This window comes from Psammomys obesus, unplaced genomic scaffold (genome assembly GCF_907164565.1).
Source record: "Psammomys obesus unplaced genomic scaffold, mPsaObe1.curated_primary_1811, whole genome shotgun sequence".
NCBI lineage: Eukaryota > Metazoa > Chordata > Mammalia > Rodentia > Muridae > Psammomys > Psammomys obesus.
The window spans coordinates 4264204-4271576 of NW_026595981.1; the positions used below are offsets into that span (position 1 = coordinate 4264204).

General features: G+C 45.0%; 1 long non-coding RNA gene across 1 annotated transcript; it reads right to left on the bottom strand.

The window, feature by feature from the left end:
* Window positions 1-552: 552 nt before the first annotated feature.
* On the bottom strand, window positions 553-3659 carry LOC129686349 (uncharacterized). Its single transcript, XR_008721600.1, has 2 exons — window positions 3451-3659; window positions 553-2543 (listed from the first exon to the last, which is right to left on the bottom strand). It is a non-coding gene; the product is annotated as an uncharacterized LOC129686349 (long non-coding RNA).
* Window positions 3660-7373: the final 3714 nt, after the last annotated feature.

The following is a 7373-nucleotide window of genomic DNA, read 5'->3' on the forward strand; positions in this document are numbered from 1 at the left end:
TCCTGGCCAAACCACAGAGAGGAGCAGTTTGCCAAGAGGAGCGCTGTGACCCTGGGAACAACTTATGTTTTCTTACCCAACCCCTTCTTTATCTGCCTCAGTTGCTGTATCTAGCTGCAAGCTGCTGAGAACATTCTGTGTGTGTTTTTTTAAAGGATTTATTTACCATGTATACAGTGTTCTTCCTGCATGTACACCTGCACACCAGAACTCATTATAGATGGTTATAAGCCACCATATGGTTGCTGGGAATTGAACTCAGGACCTTTGGAAGAACAGCCAGTTCTCTTAACCTCTGAGCCATCTCTCCAGCCCCATTCTGTGTTTTTTTTCTCAGAACTTAAGGGTGGGAACCAAGGTACTCCAGAAACAAGCTAACCTTAGATGGAGTCTGAGAAACAACACAGAATTAGTTCTGCTAATTTAACTCTTTCATTCCCTTCTCTACTTGTAACTATGGAGGCCAATATTGGATTCTTTAGAGATCTGATAATTGGTTATCAAGCTGTTGATATTGGGACCTCATTACCATTAACCAAATAGTTCCCAATCTCTGTCTAACGAAGGCAATCAAACTATTTAATATGCAGGGGCTGAGGGTAAGCACAAGCAATATCAGCAAAGGTTCTGTTAAGTCAGAGAACAAAATAGTAAACCACGGAGAAGCACTAAACCAAGATTCAAACCAGCTTTGAATCTTTTCATGTTTAGCCAGGTTTTCTCTAACCTTAGCCAAGGAGAACTATTTTACCAGGATTTAAACCATCCTCTGGATCCTCTCTTTCCAGTATCTCTCCAGGCTTTTTGTTGTTTTTGCTAAGGAGTTCCTAATCCTCCCTGAGTGGTTTACATAAAAACCACCTTTCTCTCTAAGTAGGTGACTGAGTTCTCCAGGCATTGAATGTCTTTATCAGTCTCTGCCTTTAAGCTGTTATGATTCCGGCTTTCTACATCCAGCGCTGAAATACCAGTTCCTGCTCCAGCTAAGCAGATCCCCAAGGTAATGGCTCATGTCAGGGGGCCCCTTTTGACTCAGCATCTCAGCCTGTAAGGTAGGGTAAAGGATGATGAATCGCTCTCTTCTGCAATTTCTTCAGGCTGACTTTGGGGCAGAGATATTGAGGACCCCGGGAAGGCTGAAAGGCTAGTCAAAGGCTAGGCAAAAGGGCACCGTCTAATTAGTGATCCAGTTGAAGAGACAGGGACCATCACATCGGCTAGACTGGTTTACAGCTTTCAGCAAGTCCAGATTTCAGTTTGCAGTCCATAGCTGATTCCTGAATGGAATCTGTCAACCAGGTGAAAATCTGCTGAGACAAATTCAAACTAGAGACAGAAGTTAAAATTTGTCTAGTAATTAGGGAAAGAGAGGAATCGCAGGACAAAGGGAAAACTTCATCTGGGGTCTGTTTGACCTATGGCAGATCCAGGTCATCATCATCGTCATCGTCATCATCTCCTCCTCTTCCTCCTCCTCCTCCTCCTCTTCTTTTATGGCTGGAGAGATAGCCGTGGGTGCTGGGAACCAAACTCTTATATTTTGGTTGTAAGCCCAGCCTTTAATGGCTGAGCCATCTCTCCAGCCCAGATCCAGGTCTTCTGACATTTTTGGTTTTCTGAAACTCACATGAATTTTAGTTTACAAAAGGAAGTATATTAGCATCACCATTGTATTGAGATCCATACTTTAGAAAAAGCAGGTAACAGGTGTCTGCAAGACAGCAGAAGTAGACTCATGGCATTAAGATCTAGTAAAAGCTATGGCTTTTGGGTCAGATAAGCACATTAGACAAATATTTTTAGCATAATGAGAAGCACCTTTAAGTCTGTCTCCAGAAGACAACCAAAGGGGAATTAAAATCTCAAGCTTGTGACTGGATAATAAGCAGTCAATGCCCCATCAGCTTATCAGAACTCTATTGATCAATGTCAAAACTCTGAACTTCTGAAATCCTATAACAATATAAGTATAACAATAGCATAGAAGGGGGAGAAATCTGAACTATCTTCTATTTTAATATGCCTTAAATTATTTTTATATCATTATAATTTATATTCATATATCTTAAAATATCTATTTAGACTTAGACTCCAATTTTTTAGATCTTTACAACTTAAACTTTTATATCCTCAGACCTTATATAAACTTTCTATCCATCTTTCTATCCAGTTATTCGCCATAAGTCACAGGCAATTAACATGAAGCTTGTGAGCAAGGCAAAGCTCTTTGCCTTTCTAAATAAGAGATCTAGTACCTAGTAGTTCTAACTAGCTAATAAGTTGACCAATGAAGTAACAGTGGATCTAAATGTCTGCTCTTTAGCTGCAAAGCAACTATTAGCTTAGCTTAGTCGTCAATGTGATCAGAGACTTGAGAAGGATAAATTATAAGCTAAATAAATGTACCAATCTATGTACCAATCAAAATGACAGAGATGACCAGTCAATCCACCACCTAGGCAGTTGTCTCTGGCTCCTATGGTCTTATGGCATCATGAACAGAGGCGGTCCAGCCATCAGGCACAGAGGATGAGAGACTGTTTCTGTGGAAAAGAAGAACATGAGAGACTGATCTCATCTCGCCTTCAGCAATGTGAAACAATGACTCTCCAAGTGTCTACAGCTCTGCCCAAAGTTTAAGCTGGGCCCTAGCAGTGGGCCAGTTGGGGCAGTCTTGCCCAGTGGTTAGCATACCACAATCCAGAGGTCGAAGTTATCTGTCATTGTGCTCAAATCTTCTTGGAGACCTGGGGGGAGCTACTGCCAGGATGTTGGGACTCTCTGTCATAATAAGCTCACACAGTTAAAATGCCATATTCCACAGATCTCTGACAAGCCTGAGGGCCAGCATCTGAGTTACTCTTTGTCTATCCTCAGTTATCTGCCCTAAACTGCATCCTGTAAAACAGAATGCTATAATCACTGATTCTAACATATTCCTTAAATAAATGTTGGCTGCACTCCCAAGCAACCCAACTCCAGGAAGACCTTGCCGCCAGAGACCTGAGCATTGGCAGATCCAGGGCCTCCCAGAAATGGGCAGGAGTTAAGTCTAGGGAGTTAGAAGCAGTCTGTCCCATTGGGTCTGTTACAGTCCAATACAAACAAAGACACATAAACACAAGGAACAGAATAGAAAAGCAAACACAAAGCAGCCGCTCTGCCACTGAAAACAGAAGTGAATCCAAAAACTCGGACTCACAGACTCCTGCTGCGGAAATGGAAAGCAGCAGAGAGAGGAGAGTAATTGATGGTGGGACGTTCTCTCCTCCACCGAACCCCTCCCAACTGATGGTGGGATCCCTCATGCACCCCAGGGCCAGGGACGTCTCCCTTGCCCCAGCAGCTGTAACTGTCCAGCGCGTCCTCTTTTGCTGCTTGTACAGACACCTCGAGGCTTTTCAGAATTGAGAGTAAACACAAACACAGACTCTGCACAGAGACACTTACGCCCCTACTGGCCGGCATAAGACCCTCCGTGTCGGGGTCCTGGAGATCTAGGGGATCCAGGATGAGCTCCTAAATGTTATGTGTAGGTCATGAGACCCCCAAGAGACAGGAACACAACTTTGATGCAAAACACACAAGGGTCTTTATTCAAGCTTGAGCTTGGGCCGCAATCCCTCCTGCCATAGCAGGTTGGGAGAGCAACAGCCAGCTCCAAGGGAACAGGGTTTTTAAAGGGGAAAAACCCGCAAGCAGGGACCTCCAAGCCTTAGTGGTACATGATTGGACAAAAGGTAAAAGAATGAAATGCACGTTGACCTATTTGGTTATCAGTTCCTGGCCAAACCACAGAGAGGAGCAGTTTGCCAAGAGGAGCACTGTGACCCTGGGAACAACTTACGTTTTCTTACCCAACCCCTTCTTTATCTGCCTCAATTGCCTGGCTGTGGTGCTTACAGGGAAGTTCTCTGGCGATTTGGTGGATGCACAGTTCCCTGAGAGGAAGGTGGGGGAGGGCAGAGTCCTCTTTTAATCACAGATGTGGCCTTGGGGAGTAGGGAGACAGCTAACCTGGCTTCAATGAATGTGGGAAAATGAACAGCTGTGCTGTGGGGATTCTAAGCCCTGGGTAAGGCCAGGTGCCAGTTTCTGAGGTGACTGCTGAGGACTCGAAGGTCAGTGAGTAGGGAGAAGCAGCAGCAGGGGCAAAGTCTGAGTAGATGACCATTTGAGAACAGAGTTCCACTATCACGTTGGCTTGCCCCGGACCTCAGGGCCACAGAAGGAGTGTTCAAATTTCCAGAACCTTTTAGAGATTCAAAAACTTTTTAGAAATCCAAAGAAGAATTTTAAAAGATTTACTTATTTATCATTTATACAGTATTCTGCCTGCATGTGTGCCAGCCGGTCAGAAGAGGACACCAGATCTCATTATAGACGGTCATGAACCACTATGTGGTTGCTGGGAATTGAACTCTAGAAAGAATGGTCAGTGCTCTTAACCTCCGAGCCATCTCTCCAGCACCAATTTTTCTTTCTTTTCTTTGTCTTTTTTTTAGTGTTTCGAGACAGGATTTCTCTGTGGATAGCCCTAGCTGTCTTGGAACTCTGCAAACCAGGCTGGCCTAGAACGCATGGAGAGCCACCTGCCTCTGTCTCCTGAGTGCTGAGATTAAAGGCATGTACCACCATCTCCCGGCCAAAGTAATTTTTCTAAAAACAAACACCTCAAAAGGTAGGTGCCAAAGGCACTTCTGGCCACCTGAGGAGAGTCTGTCTGAAGTAAGGTTTGAAAGAAAAGCTGTCCCCTTGGCCCTCAGCTCAGGCCTCCAGTTCCATGTGTACAGCTTCCCTCTTTCTCATCTCTTAAACCATTCATGTGAATGTAAAATACCTGGAGGACCCAAAACTCATGAGGAAACAGGCTCGGAAGTATTTGTCCGGCTCGTGCAGCAACGAGGGAAGAGTCGCATCCTGTTGTGAGCTCCAGCCTCAGACTCTTAATAATGGTGGGAGTGGTGTTTAGTTAGGTCAAGGTTAGTTAAGGACTCACAAGGTTGGCAGTCCCCTCTAGACCAGGGCCCAGGAAGGCCTGGCCAGGTGGGGTCACTACAGCCAGCTCTATTCAGAAAAGGGCCTGGCATAGTGGACCCTCTTCCCAGCACTTCTTCACAGATCAGCTCCGCGGAGCAGCAGTAACATGAACTGTAGCAGGCGTGAGACCCTTGTACTCCACCCCAACTGTGGCTTCCGGCTTCAGAAGTGCATGGTCCCAGCGGGGATCTGGGAGCATGGCAAGTGTCCAGCTGTTATCTGTAGGTACAGTTCAAGGCCAAATGCCGCCAGGAGAAGTAGAGGACCCTTCTCTGATCTCTCCAGCTGCTGTCTTGGTTTCAACTCCTTTCAGTGGGAAATCAGATCTTTTGTCTTGCTTTTTAATTTTTGTTTGTTTGTTGAGATAGGGTCTCTCTCTATAGTCCTGGCTGTTCCCTAGAGAGCCCTGGAGATCACTCTGTAGACCAGGCTGGCCTCCAACTTACAGCCAGCCACCTGCTTCTGTCTCCCGAGTGCTGGGATTAAGAGGATGTTAGAGGTCCAGGAGCTACAGTTACAGGTGCTTGTGAGCTGCCCAGTGTGGACCCACGTGTTGTGATGTACACACAACTGTATAATGATGACTCATTACTCCCAGGTGTCACTAACACGTGGCAATTAATACAAATACAGCTCTAGCTTTTCCTGAAAACCCTGGCCAGGGGATAGCTGAGTAAAACAAAAGCTAGTGGAGAAGCAAACACAACTCACAGCCTTTACATCTGATAAAACCGCAAGCAATGTTTCTTTCCACTAAATATGTCAAAAACAAAGATCCCTGAAAAAAAATATTTGCAGGCCAAGCATGGTGCTACATGTCTAACCGCAACATTTGAGACAGAGGCAGGAGGATTACGAGCTCAAGGGCATACATGCCTGGCTATATGGCATGTTCAAGGCCAGTCTAAACTGTATGAAATCCCCTTAAAAAAAAGGTGGTAGCTGCCACGGACTGACCCAGTCGGGTTCCACAACCGAGGGAGAATCAGGGTTTTGGATATTCAGGAAGGCACAGTTTCGGCGATTGACAGACAGACACGACACCGAGGAGGCTTTGAATGTGCTGCAGTTTTACTGAAGTCAAGCTAATAATTTTATAGTAATTACATAAGGAAACACCTTAAAGTTGGCATACTTCCCGGAACATTTAGACTTTTACCAAGAATACAAAGTTTACATTTTAACATAGGGCAGTGCCCACAAGAAATCTTGGCCTGAGAACTTTTGATCAAAGCAGACAAAGGACAAAAAACCTTAAACTGAAGTTTCATTATTGATAACTAGTGAAGAGGAAAGTCAGGAGCTGTAATAGTCCTCCGAGCCAGGTCAGATACCTGCCAAAGTCTAAATACACCTTTGTTAACAAAGTCTGTATCAAAGTCTAAATACACCTTTGTTAACCATCCTCCCATATATCTTGCTAAAGATTTACAATCCTCCTTAGAGATAAGATGCCAAGGGGGACACACTCAAGCCAGCTGTACTTTCCCATGCTATCTTTTTCTAAAGAGGAGCCCACTATTTTTTCGCTATTCTTGTAATGCTTTCTGATACTGAATCTGATTCATTACTTCTCTTAAGATTTTATTTTTCTTCCACTTTATTCTTGCTAAAGCTTTTAATAATCTATCAAAGATATGTTTCCTTGAATAGTTAATTGTGCTGTTCCAAGAGTCATAGAGAAAGAACAAAAGGCTCATTAATCCAACCCCGAAACCAAGGAAGCGTAGGAATCTTGGAGTACATCTTTTTTGGCTTAGGTGGCCAGGGGCAAGCACTTTGCCAGAGACCTCCAGGGAGCTTATTCCTGAGGGAAACGTATCTCCTGTCCAGCAGCATGACCATTGTCATGCTACACAGACGATACTGGAGTTGGTGTGGTAGATAGCCAGGCACTGTGGTGCACTCCTCTAATCCCAGAACTCTGGGAGTTAGGTGAATCTCTGAGTTCAAGGCCAGCCTGGTCTACAAAAGGGAGTCCAGGACAGGCAAGGGTACACAGAGAAACCCTGTCTCACAACAACAACACAAACAAACAAAAACAAAGAAGACGAAGAAAGAAGAACAAAGGAGGAGGAGGGGAAGGAGAAGGAAGGGAAGGGAAAGAAGTCGAAGAAGAAGGAGGATAGGTGGTGGTTGGACATGGTGAACTTAGCTGTGAGACAAACACCATCAGTGACCCCTGGTGGTAAAAAGGGAACTCTGGCATTGTAAGTACCCTAGGTGGAAGCTTGGGCTAGCTTGGCTGCCTTGCTCATTGGCAAGCACAGAACTTTCCTCTCCTCCCCCACTTAACCTGCACCACCCCTCCTTGCCACCCCCAGGCTGCCTCT